General features: G+C 38.0%; 1 protein-coding gene across 1 annotated transcript in view; it reads left to right on the top strand.

Annotated features, from left to right (window-relative positions):
* The first annotated feature begins 12,819 nt into the window (after positions 1–12,819).
* PAK3 (p21 (RAC1) activated kinase 3) overlaps positions 12,820–25,588 on the top strand; it is a 258,885-nt gene continuing 246,116 nt past the window's right edge. Inside the window, exon 1 of the mRNA XM_087829418.1 lies at positions 12,820–12,946. The gene's annotated coding sequence lies outside the window, so the exon portion shown is untranslated. The remainder of the gene's footprint in view (positions 12,947–25,588) is intronic.

The following is a 25,588-nucleotide window of genomic DNA, read 5'->3' as shown; positions in this document are numbered from 1 at the left end:
CACATGCCCTGGTTTTGGGCTCAATCCCAAGTGGGGGGAGTGCAGGAAGCAGCCAATTGATGATTCTCTCACATCATTGATGTTTCTATCTCTCCCTCTCCCTTCTTCTCTCTGAAATGAATAAAATCATATTAAAAATAAATAAATAAAAAATGAAGATATTTTAAAGGGCCTTGGGGACACGAAGCGTAACAACTTACACATCATAGGAGTCCCAGAAGGAGAATAAAGAGAGCCAGAAATTGACAACCTATTTGAAGAAATAACAACTGAAAACTTCCCTAACTTAGTAAAGGAAAAAGACATGCGAGTTACAGAAGTGCAGAGAGTCCTAAGCAAAAACACAAAGAGGTCCATAACAAGACACATCATAATTGAAATTCCAAAGGTTAAGGACAAAGAATCTTCAATTTCATGCAAATGGAAATAAAAAAAAAAAGCTAAATAGCAAAATTTGTATCAGACAAAATAGACTTTAAAACAAAGGCTAAAATAAGTAACAAAAATGAAGACTACATCATGATAAATGGATCAATCCAACATAAACCCTTGTAAATATTTATGCACCCAACACAGGAGCACCTAATATATAAGGCAAATCTTATTGGACATAAAGGGAGAGATTGATAGTACAGTCATAATAGGGGATTTTTAACAGCCCATTGATATCAATGAATAGATTTTCCAGAAAGAAAATCAACAAGGAAAAGCAGTCTTAAATGGCACACCAGATCACGTGGATTTAATTGATATCTCAGAGCATTTCATGCCAAAGCAGCTGAATATATACACTCTTTTCAAGCGTACACGAAACATTTTCCAGCATAGACTACATGTTAGGACACAAGGCAAGTCTCAATAAATTTAAGAAGATTGAAATCATATAAGCATTTTCTCTGGCCACAATGGTATGAAACTAGAAATCAGTTACAAGGGGGGAAAAAAGAAAAACTCTCAAACACATGGAGGCTAAATAACATGTTACTGAACATTGAATAGGTTAACATGAAGATTGAGGCAGAAATCAAAAGAAATCATGAAAATGACAACACAAGCCAAACTCTGTAGGACACAGCAAAAGAAGTCCTAAGAGGGAAATTAATGGCATTACAGGCCTAACTCAAGAAACAAACAAAAAAATCAAATAAACAATCTAACTTTACAGCACAAGGAACTAGAAAAACAACAACAACGAACAGAACCCAAAAGTGAGTAGAAGAATAGAAATAATAAAGATCAGCAAACTGGACAAATTGATTACAACTGATGAAATTGAAGCAGTAATAATAATAATAATAATAAACTTCCAACAAACAAAATTCCTAAACGAATGGCTTCACAAGTGAATTTTATCAAACATTCAAAGAATTAACACCTATTTTTCTCAAACTATTGCAAAAAATTCAAGAGAAGGAAAAACTCCCAAGCTAATTTTACAAAGCCAGCAAAATCCTAATTTCACAACCAGATAAAGACACTACAAAGAAAAAAATTATAGACCAATATCCCTGATGAACATAGATGCTAAAATCCACCACAAAATATTAGCAAGCCTGATCCAACAATACATTTAAAAGATCATACACCATGATCAAGTGGGGTTTATTCTTGGGATGCAAGGTTGGTACAATATCCTCAGATCAATTAATGTGATACACCACATAAACAAAATGAAGGGGAAAAAAATCATATCATCATATCAATAAATGCAGAAAAAGCTTTTGACAAAATCCAGCACCTATTTATGATAAAAACTCTCAGCAAAGTGGGAATAGAGGAAAAATACCTCAACATAATAAAGGTCATATATGACAAACCCACAGCCAACATCATCATCAATGGGCAAATACTAAAAGTGTTTCGCTTAAGATCAGGGACAACCGGGGGATGTCCACTTTCATCACCTTTATTCAACATAGTACTTGAAACCCTAGTCACAGTAATCAGACAGGAAGAAGACAAAAGTCATCCAAATTGGAAAAGAAGAAATAAAACTGACATTATTTGCAGATGACATGATATTGTATCTAGAGAACCCTAAAGATTTCACTAAAAAACTACTAGAACCGATAACTGAATTCAGTAAAGCAGCAAAATATAAAATACATATCCTGAAATTGGTTGCATTTTTATCCACCAATAATGAATTATCAGAAAGAGAAACTAAGAAAACAGTTCATTTTACAGTTGAAATACTGATGACATATTTCACAGAACTAGAACAAATGTTAAAAGAATTTATATGTACCCACAAAAAAACCTTGAATAGCCATAGCAATCTTGAGGAGAAGAACAAAGTTGGAATTAATATGTTATCTAATATCAAACTATACTACAAGCCTCTAGTAATTAAAACAGCATGGTGCTGGCATAAGAACAGACATATAGATCAATGGAACAGAGTAGAGAGCCCAGAAATAAACCCATGCCTATATGGTCAGTTAATATTTGACAAAAGAGGCAAGAACATACAATGGGAAAAACAGCCTATTCAAGAAAAGGTGTAAGGAAAATTGGACAGATACATTCAAAAAATGAAACTAGAATACCTTCTTATTCCTTATACAAAAATAAAATCAAAATTGATTAAGGACTTAAAAGTAAGTCTCAAAACTATTAAGCTCCAAGAAGACAACATAGGCAATACAATTTCAGACATTTATCTTAGTAATATTTTTCTGATATATCTCCTCAGGCAAGGGAAATAAAAGAAAAAATAAACAAATGGGACTATATCAAACTAAAAAAAATTTTGCACAGCAAAGGAAACCATCAACAAAATGAAAAGATAACCTACTAAATGGAAGGCATTATTCACCAATGATATATCTGATAAGGGGTTAATTTCCAAAATATATTAAAAAGCTGTGGTACATTTACACAGTGGAATAGTATTCTGTTGTAAAAAAGGAAATCCTTTCTTTTGTGACAGCATGGATGGACCTCAAAAGTATTATGTTAAGTGAAATAAGCCAGTCAGAGAAAGGCAAGTACCATATGATTTTACTTATATGTAGAATCAAATTTAAAAACTGACAAACAAAATAGAAACAGACTCATAGTACAGAGAACAGACTGACAGCTGTCAGTGGGAAAGGGGTTGAGAGGTTGGGTGAAAAAGGTGAAAGGATTAAGCAAAGAAAAAAACCCTCATAGACCCATACAACTCTATGAAGATTACCAGAGGAACTGGTTGTGGGGTGTGGCATAGGTAGAAATGTGTAAAGGGGGGATAAATGGCAATGGAAGGAGAGTTGACTTGGGGTTGTGAACACACAATGCAATATGCAGATGATGTATTATAGAATTTTACACCTCAAACCTATACAATTTTACTAAACAATGTCACTGCAATAAATTCGTTGTTTGCTTTTTTAAAAGATCTCATACAACTCCGGCCGGGCGTGGCTCAGTGGTTAAGCGTTGACCTAGGATCCAGGCGATCAGGGTTCGATTCCCGGTCAGGGCACATGCCTGGGTTGCGGGCTCGATCAATGACTCTCTCATCATTGATGTTTCTATCTCTCTCTCTTCCTCTCCTTTCCTCTCTGAAATCAATAAAGATATATTAAAAAAAAAAAAAAGTAAAAAAAAAAAAAGAGAAGGAATTCCCGAATTTGAAAACAAGATCTCATACAACTCAACAGCAAAAAAAAATAATCCAATTAATAATGGGCAAAAGACCTGAATAGACACTTCTCCAAAGAGGACATAAAGATGGTCAATAAATATATGAAAAGATACTCAATGTCACTAATCATTAGAGAAATGCAAATTAAAATAATCACAATGAGATATCACCTCACACCTGTCAGAATAGCTATCAATAAGTCAACAAATAACAAGTTTTGGCAAAGATGTGGTGAAAAGGGAACCTTTGTGCACTGTTGGTGGGAGTGCAGATTGGTGTGGTCACTATGGACAAGAGTACAGAGGTCTCAAAAAATTTAAAATGTAACTGTGTTATGACCCAGCAATTCCAGTTCTGGGTATACATCCAAAAAACCTAAAACACAAATTTGAAAGAATATATGCACCCCTATGTTCACTGCAGCATTATTTACAAGCCAAGCTATCGAAGCAACAAAAGTGCCCTTCAATAGACAAGTGGATAATTATAAATTATGCTAAGTGAAATAAGCCAGAAAGAGAAAGACAAACATCACGTGATCTCACTTATATGTGGAATGTAAAGAACTTAATAAACTGATGAACAGAATAGATTCAATGATATGGAAGCATAGATTAGACTGATGAATGTCAGAGGGATGGAGGAGGGCAGGTGGGTGGAGGGGGAGAGAGTAACCAAAGAATTTATATGCATATATGCATAACCCAAGGACATGGACAATGGTGAGGAGAGGGACTGGGGAGGGGGGTGGGACAGAGTGGAATGGATCATTGGGGAGATAAAGGGACATTTGTAATATTTTAAACAAACAAACAAAAAAACAGACAAGTGGATAAAGAACAAGTGACACATATATATAATGTAGTATTAGTCATAAAAAAAGAATGAAGTCTTTCCTATCATGAAATAGAGGGTTTTATACTAAGTGAAATAAGTCAATCAGAAAAAGACAAATACCATATGATTTCACTTATATGTGGAATCTAAAGAACAATATAAACAAACAAACAAAACAGAAACAGACTCTTAGATACTGAAAATAGACCTGTCTATTCAGGTCTTTTGCCCATTTTTAATTGGATTTAAATTTTTTTTTTTTTTTAGCTGATGGTTGCCAGAAGGAAGGGGGTTTGGGGGAATGGGTGAAACAGGTGAGAAGATTAGGAAGCACATATTGGTAGTTACAGAATAGTCACAGGGATTTAAAGTTCAGCATAGGGAATACAGTCAATAATATTGTAATAGCTATGTATGGTGCCAGATGGGTACTAGAAATATCCGGGAACACTTTTAAAGTATATCACTGTTTAACCAGCATGCTATACTCTCGAAACTAATACAAAATAATTTTGAATGTAAACGAATTTAAAAAAATAAAATAAAAAATACAGAGATCTGAAATATATAAACCTAATAGCTGACAATGGTAAAGAGCTTCTGAAAATTAAAAAAAAGACATAATCCATAATAGAACAAATTGAGAAATTAATTTTCATCAATATGTTAAAAAAATTTTTTCAAAAACATTCTTAAGAGAATGATGGAGGAAAATATTTACAAATAACATATCTGAGAAATTATTTGTTTCCAGAATATACAAAGAACTATCAAATCTCAATAATAAGAAAACAAATAACTCAATTAAAAAATAGACCATGGTTGAGGATAAACGTATACTTGTGTAAGCTCTTCATCGGTATGTAATGTTATATAGCTCATATGGAGGCCAATTTGATAGAATGAAAAAAAACTAAATGTACTTTACTCTTCAATACAGCAAGTCTTTTATAAGTACTCTATTTTTTCATACAAAAATAGCTTTCCATTTGTACAAATAAGCATGTACAGATGTTACTAAAACATTCTTTACAATAGCAAAATATTGGACACTAAGTGTCCAAAAATTGAAGAATGGTGAATAAACTATGATTCATCCATCATCCACATTACACTGAGCTATAACAGAGCAGTTAAAATGAATGAGGTACGGCTATGTGCCCTGTCATAAAAAGAATTCTGAGCTTCAGCAGTAGGTGAAAGCAATTAAGTGCAGGACAAATATGCAATGTTATCCTAAAACAAAGTAAAATCATAGATTTGTATATTTATACATATATATGAACACTTATTTAAATTATCTGGGGTGACACATACCAGACTTCCTACAAAAAGAAGGGGAAGGTGGACACACATGATTGTGAAGGAGATGTTTACATTATATGTTACATATTTTAATAACAGCTTTATTGCAATATAGTTCACATAAAATACAATTCACACAATTTAAATGTGCAGGTCAATGGTTTTTAGTGTATTCACCACAATTTTAAAACATTATAATCATAAAAACAACAACCTCTTTATCCATTAGCAGCCACTCCCCACTTCCACTCAACCACATTGCCACTCCCAACCCTAGACAATGACTTTCTGTCTCAATGGGTTTTGTTATTCAGGCCATTTCACATAAATGGAATCATATAATCTGTGGTTCTTTATTACCAGCTTCTTTAACTTAGCATGTTTTCAAGGTTCACTCATGTATCATTATATCATTTTGTTTTCTTGCTAAACAATGTTCCATTGTATGGATATACCACTTTTTGTTTATCCATTCATCAGTTGATAGGCACTTGGGTTGTTTTCACTTTTTAGTTATCATAAATAATGTTGCTATAAATATTCACATACAAATTTTTGTGCATATTCTGTGTACTTTTAATATTTTCTAATTTTTTAACAAGAATATATTTGCATATGCTTTGTTTATATGTTGAACATATAATAAATAATGATTTATACATATTGTATGTAATTCTATGAATAGGGACTATTATTTCCTGCACTTTGCAGATGAGGAAACTAGGCTTAGGGAGGTGAAGTGGCTCATCCAAGATCACAGCTAATAAAGGAGAGATAACTATTGTCTGACTCCAAAGCTCATTCTCCTAATAACTATGTGACAAGGGCAATTGCGATGGCCTTCTGGTAAGGGTATCCACTTCAACCAAGGTAGCTTATGGTCATGAAACGGGGTAGGTTCATGAAAAATGGAAAAAAATATTAAGTATTTCAAATATACTGTTTAAAATGACTGCCCAATTCAGCAGCTTAAAACTATGATTTTATGCTCACAAAATCAGTGGGTCAGTAATTTAGAAAAGACACAATGGGAAGAGCTTTCTCTGATCCATAATGTCTGACACCTCTGCTTGGAAAATTTGAAGGTTAGGGTGGCTTGAAGGTCAGGAGCTGGAATCATATAAAGTCTTGTTCACTCACATGCCTGGTGCCTGGGATGGGAAAACTCAAAGACTAGAAGTGCCAACCAAAGTGCCTACATGTGGCCTGCCCACACGAATGGCTTCCTCACTGTCCAGTGTCTTCAGGGTGGTCAAATGCCTTATATGGTGGCTCAGGGCTCCAAGAGTAAGTGTTCCAGCAGGCAAAGTGGAAATGGAAATCACGTTTTTGGATACATCCTCAGAATTCACACAGCATCACTCTCACAACATGCTATGGGCTATAAGTGAGCTTGCAAGGTCAACAAGAACTCCAAAATTTGTATGGAACCAGAAAAGACCTCAAATAGCCAAAGTAACCTTGAGAAAGAAGGTTAGAGTTGGAGGCATCACATATCCTGATTTCAAACTACACCACAGAGCTATAATAATCAAAACAGTATGACACTGGCATAAAAATAGAAACATAGACTAATGGAACAGAGTAGACTAATGGAACACAATAATAAGTCCATCCATATACAGTCAACTAATCATTGACAAAGGCACCAAGAACACATAATGGAGAAACAACAGTCTCTTCAATAAATTATATTAGGTAAATTGGATATCCACATTCGAAAGAATAAAACTTGACCCCTACCTTACATCACTTACAAAAATTAACTCCAAATCAACTAAGGACTGAAGTGTAAGACCTGAAACCATAAAACTTCTAGAAGAAAACATAAGAAAAAAGCTCTTTGGACATTGGTCTTGGAAAGAATTGTTTTGGGGTATGACACTGAAAGCAGAGGCAAGAAAAGCAAAAATAGACAAGTGGGACTACATCAAACTAAAAAGCTTTTGCACAGCAAAGGAAACAATAGAATTAAGAGGCAATCTATGGAATGGGAGAAAATATTTGCAAACCATATATCTGATAAGTGTTAATATTCAAAATATAGAAGGAACTCATACAACCCAATGACAAAACAAACAAACAAAAAACCCACAAAAGAGACACAACCAAATAATCTGATTAAGAATGGGCAAAGGACTTGCATAAACATTTTCCCAAAGAAGACATGGCGAATGAGTACATGAAAATTTGTTCAACATCACTAATTGTAAGAGAAATGTAAATGAAAACCACAATGAAATATCACATGACACCTGTTAAGATGGCTGTTATTTTAAAAAAAAAGAAAACAAAACAAAGGTAACAAGTATTGGTGACAAGTTGGAAAAATTGAAGCCCTCGTACACTGCTGATAAGAATGTAAATCGTGCAGCTGCTATGGAAAACTATGAAATTTCCTCAAAAAATTACAGCAATTTCACTTCTGGGCATTTATCAAAAGATCTGAAATCAGCATCTTAAAGAGATATTTGCATTCCCATGTTCATTGCAACATTATTCAAATTAGCAAAATGTGGAAAAATCCTAAATGTTCATTGATGGATAAATGGAATATACATACAATGAAATATCATTCAGCCTTTAAAAAAGAAGAAAATTCTGCTTTATGCAACATGGATGAACCTTGAGGACATTATGTTAAGTGAAATAAGCCAGTCATATAAAGACAAACACTGCATGATCCCATTTACATAAAGTATCTAAAACAATCAAATTCGTAGAAGCAGAGAGTAGAATGGTAGTTGCCAGGAATTGGGGAAGAGTGGGAGGTGCTATTCAATAGGTATAAAGTTTTAGTTATACAAGATGACTAAATTCTAAAGATCTGCTGTACAACATTGTGCCTATAATTAACAATACTGTATTGTAGATTTAAAAATTTGGTAAAAGGTTAGGTGTCAGTGTTAAATGTTCTTGCAACAATAACAAAAAATAATCAGGGAGTGACCTGGACTCTGTCCACTCTCAGCAAGCCTCATACCTTTAACATTATTTCTATTTTTAGATGTCTGGAATCACATAGATCATTCTTCATGAGTCTTATTTGAAATGGCTACTAGGAAAAAAGTGACTTATGAGGAGAAAGCTAATGGAAGCAAGAAAAATAACTGAACCTTCATTTCTTGTCTCTATTCTTGTTTTTATACTATCACTACGTACAAAGTCTCAAATCAGTTCTAAGTATATCCTTCTAGGTTCTTTTTCTGACTGGTCTAGGAATTAAATTGATATGAGACAGAGTAATAGCAGAAAATAAAATTTAATTACATATATACGGAGGTCTCATAGATATGGAACCTCCCAAAATACCAAAGGAAGCTGTTTATATACCATTTTTGAACAAAAAATTATTGTTGAAAATTGGACAAAATTAGGAGTTTGTGTTTGGGGTTATGAAGAAGTAACAAAGTTTGTTTCTACAACTATTTCAGCCTTGAATTCCCTTAGATTATATGGATGCCTGCTATTGTCCTTGCACAGGGAAAGAGAATACTTTCATATGGGATTTTTATTTCCTGCTTTCTTGGGGGAAAGAAGCCAGAGTTAGTGTACCGTATTTTTTTTTTTACTGGCTGTTTCTCAAATAACTTAAAACAAAATTTTAAATATATCTTTATTGATTTCAGAGAGAGGAAGAGAGATAGAAATATCAATGATGAGAGAGTCATTAATCAGCTGCCTCCTGCATGCCCCACACTGGGGATTGAGCCCACAATCCAGGCACCTGCCCTGACTGGGAATCGAACCACGATTTCCTGGATCCTAGGTCAATGCTCAACTGCTGAACCACACTGGCTGGGCTCTCAAGTAACTTTAAATACTCAGAAACCTAAGCATATACATTCTTTTTTACAGGCAAAAGGAAAGAAACCATTATTTGTACAGTTGATCCTGGAAAATATGTGGAGTTTTTATGATGCTGTCTTTTAAATGCCGTCTTTTAAAGGTTAATTCAAAATAATCAATACGCCACTTTCACATATTTGGGGGCAGCCTGTCCCCAAATAAACAGTTGCTCCTGGCTTTCTTGTCTGATGGAGTAGCACAGTGTAGTAGAAAGAGCTTTGTGCCTGGAATTCATGTCATGGCTCTCCTTCTTGAGAGCTATGTGGTCTTGGGATAGTCATTAAAACTTTGAGCCTTGGTTTTATCACCTGTGGAAAAAAAGGTTTGGATTGAAGATAATACCAATGCTTCTTGCTGTTCTGGGTTTCTGTTATGAGACGAATTAAAATTTCCAAGTTCCAGTCTTATTCATGGGGAATCTCATATCTAAATAATTAGAGGGTCCCCAAGGTATTATTATTATTACCACCCAGAATGCCTGAACTTCTAGCATTAGTGATCTATTTAATAGGGTTTAGTATGGTCTCCTCCTGCTAATCTTCCTTTTGAGAAAAGAAATAAGTAATGGCACTTTGTTGTAAATAAATAAATCAGGTCACTTTTTTTTGGATGGCAAAGGCAGGGATTTTGATATTCAGAAATTGGAAGTGAGAAGGAAAGGATGCAGTACAGAGAGAGTGGAAGGGTGACTGAGACAGATTTCACCTCTTTAACAATTTTTTTTTTTTTTTTTTTTTTTTTTGCAGCTTGGCTCTGAGCATTGTTATGACTCAACGTCTCTGTGCTTGGCAAGGCTGAAACAAGAATAGTCTCTATTTGGTACCAAATCAGAACAGGAAGTCCCTGGCTGAATGTCAGATTCAGGTACTTCTGACAGATTTTGAATGAAGTTCTTTATTACGTGTTTTGATAACCAAGAGCTTTATTAGAAGAGTCAAAGCATTCCCTTGAGTAAACCATGTACTATACATTGTTACAAAACTGTTAACAGGTATATATACCACAATAACCATGAGTATCAAGAATCTTGGTCAAAATTTCCTGCCCAGTACTAAATGCTCTCTTTTCATCATCCTCTTCTGATCTTGTTCTCTTCTCAGTTGCATGATGACTCTCAGTAGTTGCAGAGAATCCTTCATCTCTGTTTATCATGCCTATCTCCTATCACCAGCACTTGATCTCTCCTATCCTGGGGCAAAAGCAATCCCTCAGTGTTGAGGTATTACTAGTAATGAATCTTTTTTTTCCCTTTAATGTAGAAAGACCTATAAATGAAGTTGTTCCTTTTCTCTAATAATAATGCCTATCATTTATTGAGCCTTGCTATGTCTCAGGCATTTGTATCACTCCATTTCATTCCCATACTTCCATACTTATTTCATAGGTGGATCACTGATATTGGGTCATTCTCCAAGATTTTCCAGCTAGGGCTGTCTGGCTCCAGAGTGGAGCTTTAGATCCCTGCACTAGCCTGCCTCTTTTGCTTGATATCCATCTGTACACTCTTGGGAATACTCAAGCTGTGGTGTGGGAGGCAGGTTTCTTCCCTTGGTGGCAAACAATGTTTTATTCTCATGATTTAGAGGACAAAGATCTAGCTTGTGGGGGAAACATTCACAAGATTATCAGCCCAGGAAATTCAAGTAGATCCTCTTCCTGTTTTCCTTTCTCTACTTTCATTTCAAATTATTCTTAGAGTAGCTGCCAGTGGAATCAAAGGAATAATCATGTCTCCAAATTGGGGACGGAGACCTAAAAGTCTTTAACTCTTTTTGCCCACTAACGTGAGTTGTCCCTGAATGTATCAGCCTAACTGAAATTCTTTTTCAAAATCTTGCTTATAGTTAACAATTTCAATTTAGTAAAGGTACTAAACCATTTAATCACAACATGGAGATCAATAGATGAACTTATAATTTCTTTCCAAGATGTAATTTAAAAAAGAAACTTTGGCCTAGAAATCTGAAGACCTGTGTCTGGATTCTGAATCTTCCACTTCTAGCCTCTACTAATTCTGTTTCTTTATCTGTAGAATACAAATAATGATACTTTTCTAGCCTAATTCACAAAAATGATAAGGTAGGGATCCCATTATTAGAAAGTGCTTTGTAAGTCTCAAAGTGTTCTACAAGTATAAGCCATTAGGCAAGATGAAGTGAAATGCTCAAAAGGTTACCAAGGGAAAAGAGAAGTTCAGCAGGGCTCTAAGCAAGGGTTCCACCAAGGATTGACCCACAGGGAAAAGTTGTGCCTCTCAAAGTTGCTTTCCCTTAGCTTAAGGGGTACAGATCCAAACTGGGCTTCTAGATGGATCCATGATGATCTTCAACTCTCTGACTTCTAAGAAACCAGTCTTACTCTTATCTAAACAGCACTGCATTCATAGATGGGGAGTGGCATGTTGATTAACTCCTTGACACCAGTGAAGCTGGGGACATGGATAATGCTGGCTGGGTAAACAGACTAAAAAGTAGGGAATTGATTGTATGCCACGTTGGTTACAAGCAGAGATATTGCAATGGGATGAGAGACAGGAGAAAAAGTGGGATGTAATTCTGCATGAAGTTATGGCACCTCAACTCTTGAAAGCCAATCCTAATTTAGAACACAAATTACCTTGTGGGTAGTCCTGGCTGTGCTCAGCACAGTGTGAGCGCTCACGCAATACAATGTGACGGTGATAGTGACTGTCCTTGGTCTCTTTCTATTCTCCTTGGCTATAGGCTTTCCAGAGATATGTGCAGATAAAAGCTACCAGTGCCCAGAAAGAGGACTGAGGGAAAGGGTGTGGACGTTAATGGCAGGCCTGGAGCTTGGGTACTGAACCTGTTCTCCCCGCCCTTGCTCCCTCACCCACAACCCCCAGCCCCATGCTCGCACAGTCAAGCTTGAGAGGCTGAAAGGGTTTCACTTCCGCTTGGCTGCAGGAACCACAAGTTCCAGTCTAGGTCGGAATTAGGATAATCATAGTCAAAATATACCCAGATGCTCTCACACATCCAGACGCAGACGCGCGCGCATCCAGGGGCCATGGGGCGCACGTGAGCCCACGCCCCACGCACCCAGCCCTGCCTCACGCCAGAGCATCCTCAGCAGCTGCCACAGAAGCACTGTCCTCCTCCCTCTCCTTTTCCTCCTCCTCCTACCGCCGCCACGCCGCCGCCGCCGCCGCCGCCTCTATTGCTGTCTCCTATCCCCTCTCATCCTCCTTCTTCCCCCAGTTCCTGCTTCTTCTCCCAGACCCGGCGCCTCCTGGTTGGCGGTGTAGGGAAGAACCCTCAGCAGCGGCTCTCCCTTGCTCTTGCCACGAAGAAACTGGAACAGGTCTGTGTTGGGGGCGCTTTGTTGCAGGCTGTTGGAGCGCCTGTGGCTCCAAGAACCTCTGGGAGGAGGGCATGGGGCGGACGGGAAGGTAAATGTAAATTATTTTCTGAGTTTTTGTCTTTTTCAATGAATAGATGGGTTGCGATGGGGTGAAAAGGCGCTGGATCCCTTTCCCAGTTCACTGTTTGTCTCGCTTAAAGGCGAGAGAACACTGAAGCTGCCCAGACTCCTGCTCCCCGTCCACCCCTAAAGCTCTCTTTCTTTGCCCCCCCCCCCCCGCATCCACTTCTCAGAGCCGAGCTGTCTCTTGTTCTTGGAGCTTATAATGGGGGAGGGGAGAGATGGATGGAGTCTTCCAGCGGGGCACCTGGGTGCATGGGGCTTTGTTACATACAACAAAAACCAGTCCTTACCAGCTTATAGTTCCAGGCTAGGCTGTGTTCTGCCGGTGGTGTGGGGTGTGGGGTGTGGGGTGTGGGTTGGGCAGACTAGGGAAGTGAGAGAATGTGAGGGGACACTCCCTGTTTGTGACAAGGCACACAAGAATGCAGTGGCGTGTGGCGCGGAGATAGTGAGGGTTTTGTGTGGGATTCAGTATGAGTGGTGTGTGTGTGTGTGTGTGTGTGTGTGTGTGTGTGTGTGTGTTCGCGCGCGTGTGCGCGCGCGCGCACGCGCTCGCGCGCCGTAAGGCTGGGCTACTCTTGGCATTACATGTCCTTGGGTATCATCCCATGCCAAGCCAGATTGCAGTAATATGCAGGCGGATCAAGTCCAACCTGTTCTGCCCACATTGAAAGGGTAATAATGGTTTCAAAATGATGGTAATACCCGTAGCTGAGGCTCTTGTTTAGGATATTATGGATGTGGAAATTTATAGCCAGATTGACCAAGTCTTAATGGATATTATTGTTCCGCCAAAGATGCCCAACTTTCTTAGCGGGTTTCCCTCAGTCAATGAGCATCCAAAGCTCTTACAGTGACCCCTGCAGTAACCACCCCCTCCCCCATTTAACCAGTGAATCCTCATTTCTCTCTCCCTTTTTTTAAATATGTTTTTATTTATTTAAGAGAGAGGAGAGGGAGCGAGAGAAACATCGATGAGAGGCAACCATTCAAAGGCTGCCTCTCACAGGCCCCCCACTGGGGACCCAGCCCACAATCTAGGCATGTGCCCTGACCAGAAATTGAAGTAGTGACCTCTAGATACATGGGACAAGCTCAACCTACCCAGCCACATTGGCCAGGGCCCTCTTTTCTTCTTTAATGCAGCTATGTTAGCGGTGGGCTAAGATGTAAAAATGTATGGTTGGAGAAAAAGGAACATACTAAATGCAGCTTTGTATTAGTTGTGAATTTGGATTAGAGGTGTTTTTTGTTTTTTTGAACCATAAGGTGTGAATTGGTGTGGCCATTATTTTTTAAATCAAAGAAAGAAGAGATCAATAAAAATGAACGAAACTGCTAAACCTTCTCTTTGACATTTTTTTTTTTTTTTTTGTGTGTGTTTTTAATAAAGGATTGCTTTTTCAAGGTCCAAAAAAAAAAAAAACCACAGTTAAGGATAGTGATCATTCAAACAACTGACATTCATTAAACATCTGCTATATTATTATATAGGTTTCAGGTGTATAATCCTATAATGCATTATCTGTATATGGCATTGTGTGTTCATCACCCCAAGTAAAGTCTCCTTCCATCACCATTTATCCCCCTTATATCCTCCTTTACCTTCCCCCACCCAATACTGGCTCTTTTGGGATTCACCAATGCCCATAGTAATGTTAAGTATTTGAAGTATGGAAATGAATAAAATATCCTCTTAGTTCTTAGGGTGTGCACAGTCTGGTAGGCAAGGTAGAGTGTGTAAACAGAAAATTAGAGTATGACAAGGGGCAGGCGGGGTACTGTGATAGAGCACAGAAGAGGGATGCCTGGCTGGGGGTCATGGGTATGATCAAGAAAGGCTTCACTGGGGAAGAGACAGTTGAGGGAGTCTTGAATTAATTCACCAGGTGGTTAAGTTGAAGGAACAGCATTTCTAAAGGCAGAGGATTCATAGTTAAATAAGACCATAAGGGATCCTCAGAAGTGTTACTGTCACATTCTCAACCAATTCAGAATGAATCTCCCTGGACTGGGATGGTGATTACTGGTGAATCCAAAAAGAGCCAGTATTGGGTGGGGGAGGTAGAGGAGGATATAAGGGGGATAAATGGTGATGGAAAGAGACTTGACTTGGGGTGATAAACACACAATGCCATATACAGATAATGTGTTATAGGATTGTACACCTGAAACCTATATAATTTTATAATTTTAGCAATGAATGTCACCCCAATAAATTCAGTTTAAAAAAATAAATTAAAAAAATAAAAGGAGCCAGTATTGCAGATTGATAAGGATCAGAACACATCCCCACCTTAAGAAATGTCGAGCTCATTTATTAATATTAGTGTGTGTTGCTTTAAGCAAATATGGTATGTGTAAGTATGGATTTATAAGGCAAATGAACTAGATGGACAGCATTCACATTGCAGTCTGTTGCTTTACAAAAGAATTCATAATCAGATCATCTTAAATAACAGTGCCCATCTGACCTTTAGAGTGAATTTTTTACCCAAAATACATTTGCACAGAATTTTTTCACATAACCAATGAATGGTATACCAAAGAAAGTTATACCTGTATTACATTTTGCACAAAAGTTACCAATTTTAATAGAGGCATTTTTCCTCATGGTGTGGACGTTTAATAAATACTTTAATAAAACATGAAAATAGCAGTAATGAATATTAAATTCACTGTGTGTCCCTTTATCATTTGAATTGTATATAAAATACAAATGAACCAGCACAGGGTCTTCAGGACTTTTTACATTTTAGGTACTTTTATTAGTGTCACTGGTAATTAATACTAGCCCAAGATTCTATGCTGTATGTTAGTTTTGAAATGGACATATGATGAGTACTATAATACTCGTGTGATCAAGCAGAATAGGACACATTCTGAATCTCCTATTTTGTTATTTTGGTACTGATTGCATGGGCTGATGAGTGGCACTGGAAATGAACCTAAGAGATGGACATAAGAGCATAAGCTCTGAGGGCGTAGACCAGCATCCTGAGCACCTGCTCCTCTAAATGAAAACCAAAAATAGCCCTGGGTTCTATTTGAAAGAAATTTCAGCAGAATTAGGTGAGCTTGAGTTGACTTCCTCCCTAGTCTGGTCAATGCTCTACTGCAGAGGAAATGCTGACATGAGGTCCTTTGGGTGCACCAAGGTCCTTTTTTTTACTGACTGTCAGTACCACACAGCATCACCCAATATTTCTAAAAAACATTCCCACAGCTTGAACTGGCATAGAATTGATCTGTTTGCTATGCTGATACTTAAATCAGACTAGTGGACAGACCAGTGCTTCTCAACATGGATTCCAAAGAAGACTAGTTCCACAGGATGTTAGTAGGTGTTACACGCACCCTCGCGCGCGCGACCCCCCCCCCCCCAACACACAGAGCTTTGTGGTCAAGTTTAATTTAGGAGATTCTTACTTAAGCAAAAACAGGTTTATTTAATGCAGGGCTTCTAAAAGCCTTTACTAGGTTAATAATGTACATTGTGACTCTCCCGGATAATAGAATATGCAATATTTCCCAGATGTATTTGCCCACAGAATTTGGTGTTCCTACAAGCATTTGGTTGGACTCGTGTTGAGAAGAACATTCTTTGTGCAATGATTTGCAAGAGAATTTCCTGCTGAGTTCAGAAGCTGTCACTTTCTTGCTGGGTAAACTTGATGACTCGCTTCACCCCTAGGCTTTCCTTTTCCCACGTGTTAAACAGGCTGATAATAATCATTGCTCTTACTGACTGTGATGGTGTGATGACAACTAAGATAATATCTCTGCAAGTATTTTGAGCTCTTTAGAAGAAAGGCTCTATATAAATTCAAAGTTATTATGAAAGGGAAGTGAAGAATTAAGGCAATTATCCTAATAATTCAGGCTCAAATCCTGTTTTCTGCCGAGTTCTTGGGCAGACTGCCTCAGTTCTCTGCCCTGCTTTGACTGGAAAGACCTATCCTCATTCACTTGGGTGACTCAGTTCTCTGGGCTTATTTCCTTACACATCCTGAAAAATTTCAGCGTGGCCTTTAATTTCCTGGTCCAGAGGTATCATCAGTACAGCCTCAAGAAAAAATCCCATCAATCAAAGCACCTCCTACTGACCAGGGAACACTGGAGTTGGGAATTAAGTTTAATTGGAAAGTTACTTTTACCTTTCAGACTCATTTTCTTGCAGAAGCAATTCTAAAAGGCCATGTTGGAAGCTAGCTGCTACAGAGTTCATCTCCAGTGCCTCCAACGCCTTATTTGGGCTGGAGCCCAGTTTGCAGAAGAGGTTTCGTGAGCACAGTTTTGGGGTTCATTTTACCAATAGGAAGGCTTGACCATCTTTAAGAAAATTTAAAGACAAAAGGAAAAGCACTCATGTGACTATTGACCCTTCCTGTTTCCCTTGACTCTTCATTGATTCCCTCAACCTTTATTCTTTACAAGGTACCTTGAAAAAAGAATGAAGTTCTTGAGAATAATCATTACAAACAGGGTTTGGGGTAGAGACTGATGTGCAGGCATTAGAGTTACTAGTTCTACAGTGCTCTGTACATGGGCCAGCCATTCTCTGCATGAAAGAAGCAAGCTTCATTTGCAGTAGGAAAGATTTAAGTTAGCCACAGATAAAACTGTATGACTTTAAGATTGTGACACTTAAAAGTGAGAGTGAAGCCATTCTCTGTACTGGAAAGTTTAGGAGAAATTCCTGTCCAGTAGGGGAAATTTATAGAATGGTAGAGCTGAAAGTGTCTTTTGAAGTTTATCTGGTGCAAACCATTCCTTTGGATGAGGAAAATGAGGAAGTGAAGTGAGTTGCCTAAATTCACACAGCTACTGAATGACAGAAGTCATCCTAAAGCTTAAAACTGGTATTATCTGCTGCCTCCTAATACTCTTTTGACTAGACCTAACTACCTTTCAACTAGACCTAACTATCTTGTGTAGTTCAGGGGAGTGTAGATTGGCTCATTCAGTGGGACATGAAGGACATGTCCAGGCCTGAGTTGTGTGGGGTCTATGTGGCAGCTTTATCAGATGGACAGGTTTCTAGTGAAGCTCTAGAAGGCCATGCTTCCCCTCCCATTCCCCTCATTCTTGTTGAGTATATATTTGTCAGGGTCACCAAGCCAAGCAGTCAGCTGGGAACTTGAGGTCTGGGTGTTCTGCCTAGACACTCAGTGTGTAAATTAATCATCCCAGTCCTTACCTTGGTGGTTATTAAACTTTTTGTGGACCAAGGACCTTCTTGAAAATCTGATGAAAGCTACAGATGCACTTCCCAAAGAAGGGCTTATATCCACTAACGTGCATGTAATTTAAGGGCCAACTAGGGCTCCTACTCTGCTGGCTCTTGGTGTTGGTACCCAGCCTAGGGTCACTTATAGATGCTCCCTAACATTCCCAGAGCTGGGATTGTCAACCTTAACTTGAAGGGAATTGGAAATACTGTAATGAACCTTGTACCAAATAGACTTGGGGGAAAAAAGTTAGGGTGGAATTTCTTTAGGAAAAAAGAGTGGGATTGAATCTTGGACTTCAGGTGAAAACAGAAAAGAAATTGAAATACACTAGCCATGTCCCCTTCTCCCAACCTATGAAAGAGATGAGGGGAAATGAGGAATGGGAGGAAGAATGATGGGATATTTGGATGGATGGGAAAGAAAGGTAATTTTAGAGATGGTGTCAATCACACCATACTTGCATGAAATGAAACTCTTCTAAAAGAATATGACAACCCTTCAACTGCTTTCCAGCATTACTTCCCTTAGTTCAAGTTCTAAATAGCAATAGCTCATGGTTTTGGGTATTAGAAATTATTTTAGATGCTGGAACACCATGTCCTTGAAGAGGACATTTTTAGAGGCTGGGAGTAGGAGCTGGGCATTGTGGAGGAATTGCACATTTTAAAAAAGCATTTTTATGATCAAAATAATATATGCTTATGCTTGTAAAAATAGAAATATGAAGTAGAATGTTCCTAGATTCTCTGCCACTGATCCCCCACTATGTTCACAGAGTGGTATGTATCATTTTGTGCATGTTTTCATGAATATTTATATATTCATATTCATAAAGTAATAAAATGAGTGACCAATCCTTCACATACTATTATACAACATACTTTTCATTTAACTATATGTAAGGAGGCATTTTCCTGCCAGTATACATCTAGTTATTTCATTTGAAAAAAATAGTTGCATAGTGCTCTTTTACGATTGTGACATAATTTCTTTAGTCCAACCTTCATTGATGAATTTTTATATTTTTTATAATTATTAAAATGATTAAACATACTTCCTGTTTCATGCATCTCTGCATATTTTTGCAAGTGTTTGTGTAGTATAAATTTACAGTAGCGAAATCGGTATTTCAGAGTTTGGTTTGCTCATCTTTGATTTTTATAGAGCCCACCAAGAATACTACAGCAACTTACATTCCCACCAACAACGGCCATTTCTCCATCATCTTTCTCACCAATTTCAGATATTATTCATCTTTTAAATCTTTGACAATGTTATAGCTGAAAAAATACCCTTTTATTTGCATTTTTTGAGTACTACTGAGGCTGAACATCTTTTCATGTGTTTATTGGCATCTGTATTTCTTCTTCTGTGTTGCCATTTCATATTCTTTGCCTGTTTTTCTACTGAGTTGTTTTCTTGTTTTGAGAACTGGGACCACTTTATATATTTCAGATAGTAACTACTTAACTGTTATCTATGTTGCAAAACTATTAAGCAGTTTATTGTTCATCTTTTAACTTTGATTTTAGTGTCTTTCATTGTACAGAAATGTTTGACATTTTAAAAAATCATAATTGTCTCTCTATGACTTTATGAGCTCTCAGTGCCACAGAGAACATCCTTGGGCTATATAATATGCATTTGGCTAATTATTTCCTTAACATAAATTCCTAGGACTGGATTTGCTCAGTTATTTTTTTCTAGATATTGCCAAATTGCTCTCTAATGTGTTTTTACAAATTTATACTCCAATCACAGTATATAAAAGTATATTCTGCTCCTCTTCTTGATATTTTCTGATAGTTCAGGTTTTGCTTCTTAAATCAAGTGCTAGGGAGGAATTCATATTTGGCAACACAAAAGGCTTAGAACAGCAATCCCTAACTGCACATAAAACACATGTAATGCATGCTTCACCTTCAATTATTTAAGCAAACATGCTTTTTAATTCATTTCCAACTAGAACTGTGTCAAAAGCATTTTCCAACATCAAGTCCCTCTAAATTCACTGTGTAATGAATGGACATTTAGGGTAATTTCTGCTGGCAGCAGCTGCAGCAGCAGACAATGGCAAACTAACTTTAGAGATCTACCCTGTAAGAACTTGGGATAAAGCTACCACTGCGTCTTCACCGACCTCTGAGATCAGCTAGATTGGTTCCAGAATTTTCCAGAGCTGAGTGCTGAATAAAAGTCAGCTTCTATCTAACTTGGCTTCTTGCAAAGAGGACGAGTTTGAGGTCCTCCCAGGAGAAGTTATTGTAACAGAAATAAACAGTGATGTCACCCTCTGCAAAGGGAATAGTAGCAAACAGGTACAGGTATAGTTTTTTCCCTTATTCTGACTGGGCTCCTTGTATCTCTTTTCTGCCAACATCCAGATACTGTCAAGGGAAATTTGGTGTTTGCTTTAGGCCAAAAGTAAAGTCTATAAATTAGGAGAGGATGGAAATCAGAGTGGTTGTCTGTGTGGCTTAAGAACTAACTTTTTCTGAAGAGAGTCAGTAGTAACCTTAAAATCCTCTAGGGTTGCAGAGCACTGAAGGGAGCATGAAAGAGTGGTGACAGTTGTTATCCACTTTACATGTGGAAAGGAGAAATGCTCTGAGAGTTAGACACGTCTGGAAAATACTGCTGACATAGCCCCCCCACCCCAACACTTGCTAGCTAAAAAATTGGCAATATAGCTCCCCTAGGGATGGATATAGGTGTCTTTAAAGTGTAGCTTCCTCATTTGATAGATTTCAGAATGCCCTTTGTACTTACCCATTGTTCACTTTACCTAGTGTGGTACTTACACAGCCCACCCCTGGGGTGCCTATAAGTTATCAGAAGATGGGTGGGTTATTGTCTCCAAAATAATAATTTGGATTATTTGAACTATTGACAATTATGATTTGTGGTTTTTCCATTTACCTCAAAATCTTGGAATTTGGCAAATGGCTTTAAAGCTTATCTAATATTTGTTTTTTGTTTTCTTTTAAAAGTTTGGACTAGAATGAGGATATTTCACAGAGTAACTGATGGCCATATAATATAATTATTAATCTTTGCTGCCTTGAAAAAAAAGGCTTTGGCTGTTAAGCTAATGAATGTCCCATCTTAAAGCTAGAGTGTCTCTTCTTCAATGCTGAGTAATTTAAAACTGAAACATTATAGCCACAAATATGGTCTCTACACATAAATCATATAATACATTTCTCTTTATGCATGGTGATAAAGGGAAAAACCATATATATTTTTTCTTTTTAACACTATGCTTGATGCTTTTAGTATGACCAGGGGTTGTCATGATTGGTTTTATAATGAATTATTCCACAAAGGTCATATTGCTTTTTAACTCTGATTAGAACCAGGAGGGGACATCTGTCTCCACACTTAAACTAGAAAAGAAAATCTCATGAAGAGGCAAAGGAATTTGGTAAATGGAGATTACAGTGAATTGAGAGGCAGAAGACCTGGGTTCCAGTTCTGGTTTTGTTACTAGTTAGCTGTGTGACCCTGAACAAGTGTTTAAATGTCTCTGAACCCCAAACTCTTCACATATAGAATGAGGACAGATTTAGGAATAGATTATACTGTAGTGCTTTCCATTTCAACAAAGCATACTTGTCTCCAAAGTCAAGGCTTGCTTTGTGACAGAATCACTTGGGTTCACTTTTTAAAAACATGTTTGAATATCCACCTCAACCAACTGAGACTGCAAGAGTGGACCCAAGAAATCTGTTAACCAGCTCCTTAGGTAATTCACAGAAGGCCATGACTCCCCTCCTGTGATAACTTTCAGGAGGCAAGATCCCCTGGGCTTTCTGGTCTGATGAAATGAAACCATTTCCCAAAGTTGTAAAGTCCAGGTCTCCAGTAGCGCTGGCTTAGAAACCTATGATATGAGACTGCATTTGGGAAGCTAGTTTTTTACCTAGTTCTCTGGGGCTGGTTTCTGCAGAGGTGAGTGGAGAGAAGAATGTTCTTTTAATAAAAGTAAGTATGGGTGAACAAACTGACAAGTTATTCAATAATGAACACATTTAGCATGCAGTCTTCAGCAGAAACATTTCTGAGAAAGAGCAAAGTGGTGTCCAGAACTCTCACCTTTTCTGCCTAAGTTCTTTGAATCCCATTTGAAGTTGCTATGCCTCCTCTGACTGACTTTTTAAATTTTACTCTGTTTCTCTTCCCTTCATTAAGCGCACCATGTTGCAGTGGCTTTACTTGTTTCATGGGATATCAATACCCCAGCTTTTTATGTCCTAACCTCTCTCTACCACCACCACACTTTAAAGACCTTCTCTCCAACTATCAGCCCCTCCCTTTGTCATATCGCTGATTTGTTTTTCTTCAGTCATAGGCACTTTCTCAATACTATCCTGCCCCCTAAGTGCCAAAGAGAAAGGAGTCAGCATCACTGTCCACCCCTTTGCCCTACTTATTTTCTTATGTCTTAGCCCTCAGTCCTTCAATACAGAGGAAATAGAAGCTAGAGAAATGTTTCTCCAAAGCAAACTTTCAGAGACCGAAGTCTTTCTTTTTATATATAGTTACCATTTATTGCCAGGTGTTGTACCACTCTGTTGGCATGCATTATCTCATTTAATCCCTTCTACAACCTTATAAGGTAGGTACAATTAGTATTCTCATTTTACAGAGGAGTAATCTGAGGCTAAGAACAATTAAACTACTTGAAGCTTCATTCAGCTGGTGAGTAGCAAAGTGGAACTCTCTGTCTCGTCCTGGGTCTTGAATGGTTAAATAGAGTATTCTGCTGTTAAAGATTTCCCATGGTGATAAAGCTGTAATTATACCAAGGGCAAATATATGAAACTACAGATTTTCTTCAGTCAGCCCTGAAGAATTGGAGTAACTTCAAACACCAAGACTTCATTTTAATGGCAGAATAATGTTGCCAGGCCTATTGTTTATCGTTGTAGGGGTGAAGCTAGGAGGCTGGTTTTGATTCTTGAAAATTGGTCACGGAGTAAACCTGTAACATTGGCATTGATAAGTAAATTCTTGACACCCCTGTGACTATTATTAGCTTTATAGGTCATGAGGATATGAAACATACATGTTATTTTTCTCCTTCCACTCCCATCAAGAAGCTGGTGCCAAGGGTATAGATGACCAGAGATTGGGAGTCACCTCATGAATGCTCTCAGTTAAAGGGGAACTGCATAGGGGGGAGATAGCCAGGGGGAAGGTCCAGAGTAGGATGAACAACAGCCTTGTTGGTTTGGATTCATTGGTTTCCAACTCACCCAAGTCCTTCTTGTCTGATTCTAATTAATAAGCTTGCAACATGTAGCAAGGGATATTTGGCATCTTCCAATATAGACTAGTTGAACTAGGATTGATATGACAGAAACTTCTGATCACAACAAATCCACACACACAGAGTTCCAAAATATACCCCTGGGACTGAGTCCTTCATCAAGCCCTAACCTAATACCTCATTTGAAGGAGCCCAACTTTTCACTTTGACTGTAGTACATGGATCAATTTAACATCTCAAAAAGAAAGAAAACATTCTTTTCTTTTTCTTGGCTCTTTTCTGGAAAGATCTTGTGTTGGCTATAATTTCTCTAAAACCTTTTTTTTTTTTTTTTTAGTTAGAGCCCTCCTATGAAGACTCTACTCATTTTCAGTCATTAAAGTCTATAGGCATCTAGGTCTTGTAAGGCCTTAGTCACTTGCTCCAGGTCTAATGCTGGAAGAATCACTTTACTTCTCTAGCCTCAGCTCTCCCATCTGAAATGATCCTTGTTCACCTTTATCTGTGGAGATATTAGAGCAATCAGCTCATTGAAAACAAATGGTTCAAGACATATGATTGTGGTTGTCTTCAGGTTTTACCTGGCCAAAGAGCTATGCTAGAGAAAAAGAGAAGGTAGTGTAAGGGGTAAAGTGCCAGGAGCTGGAATCATTTGCTTGAATTCAAATCCCTGTTCTATCTCCTACTAGCTAAGAGTGATCATGGAAAGCTTCTTAACCACTTAACAGCCTTAGCTCTGTAACATGGAAAGAGTAAAAATTCTACCTATTTAATAGAGTTATGGTATGGAATCAAAGAGAATGCATATCAAGGGTCTGCTCCATAGTTGTTGCTCAATAAGTGGCAGTTATTTTTTATTATTATTCTGAGTGCATGAAGCTATGTGGAGAGGTGTGAGTGCCCAGGCATTTTGGACAAGTCACTTAGTTTCTTTAAACTTCAGTGTCTTCACCTGTATAATGGGGCTAGTAATAGTAGCTTCCTTTGGGGGCTTTTTGAGGAATAAACAAGATAATTCTTGCAAAGATCTCAGCATACTGCCTGGTACATCAAAGGGCTCAAAGAGGTATTGTTATTATCAGTCAGTTTCCAACCTCAGTGACACTGTACCCTTTGGTCCTTGGCTTCTTAGTGTCTGGGCAACCTTTGGGCCTAGCTCTCACCACAGTAGAAGTTTCTGATGCCTGTGAGGTATACATTGTTTGAGGTAAAAAGAGGAGATGGCCTTTTGCATGGGGACCTCTTGAGACTGAGAGAGTTTCTTGCAAAAGGACTGCACAGTGTCACATGAGCTGCTTCTACACAACAGCTGACTTCTAGGCCCAAAAATGGTTCACAAAGTAACAAAAATGAGGACAAAGTAGACCCTGCTTAACAACTCCCATAGGAGCTTGGCCCCATGCAGCACAAAGTTCTGTTAGTTGTCCCTCTCACACCTCTCCTGGTAGCTCTGCCAGCCATGTATTCCCTTCTGTCATTCTTCCAAGACAACAGGCCAGAGAGCTTTACGTCTCCTCCCCAAGTAATACATCAAGTAAGGCAACCATATGTTACCATAGTGACAATTCCTACCTGATCAATAGATCTGGGAATTGAGCCCTAGTGATAGGGCCTGCCTTGAGGAGGCCCACCTCAGGGCATCACCTGCCTCTGCCTGGTGACCAAGAAACCTGGCCTGCCCACTACTGGCCCTGGGCCTTTCTCTATACATTAATCCCTACTTCTGGGATTAATTTCAAGCATATGCTACTCTTATTGCATTTTCCAATTTCTCTGCCTTAGTTCAATTCTCATTATTTCTTCCCTGAACTATTCAATATTATTTTTGCTGCTACTGTTGATGCCACCAATAATAGTAATAATAGCTAATATTTGAGTGCTTATTATGTGCTAGGCATTTTGCTAAGCATTTATGTGTATTATTTCATTTAATAGTCACAACCCTGGGAAGTAGACACTATTAGTATTCTCATTTTACAGAAGAAGAAGAAGAATAGGTAACATTTATTGAGT

The sequence above is a fragment of the Miniopterus natalensis genome, chromosome X, assembly GCF_054644295.1.
Source record: "Miniopterus natalensis isolate mMinNat1 chromosome X, mMinNat1.hap1, whole genome shotgun sequence".
In the NCBI taxonomy this organism is placed as follows: domain Eukaryota; kingdom Metazoa; phylum Chordata; class Mammalia; order Chiroptera; family Miniopteridae; genus Miniopterus; species Miniopterus natalensis.
The sequence above is the reverse complement of the archived record's forward strand: the minus strand, read 5'-3'. Positions and strand labels throughout refer to the sequence as shown.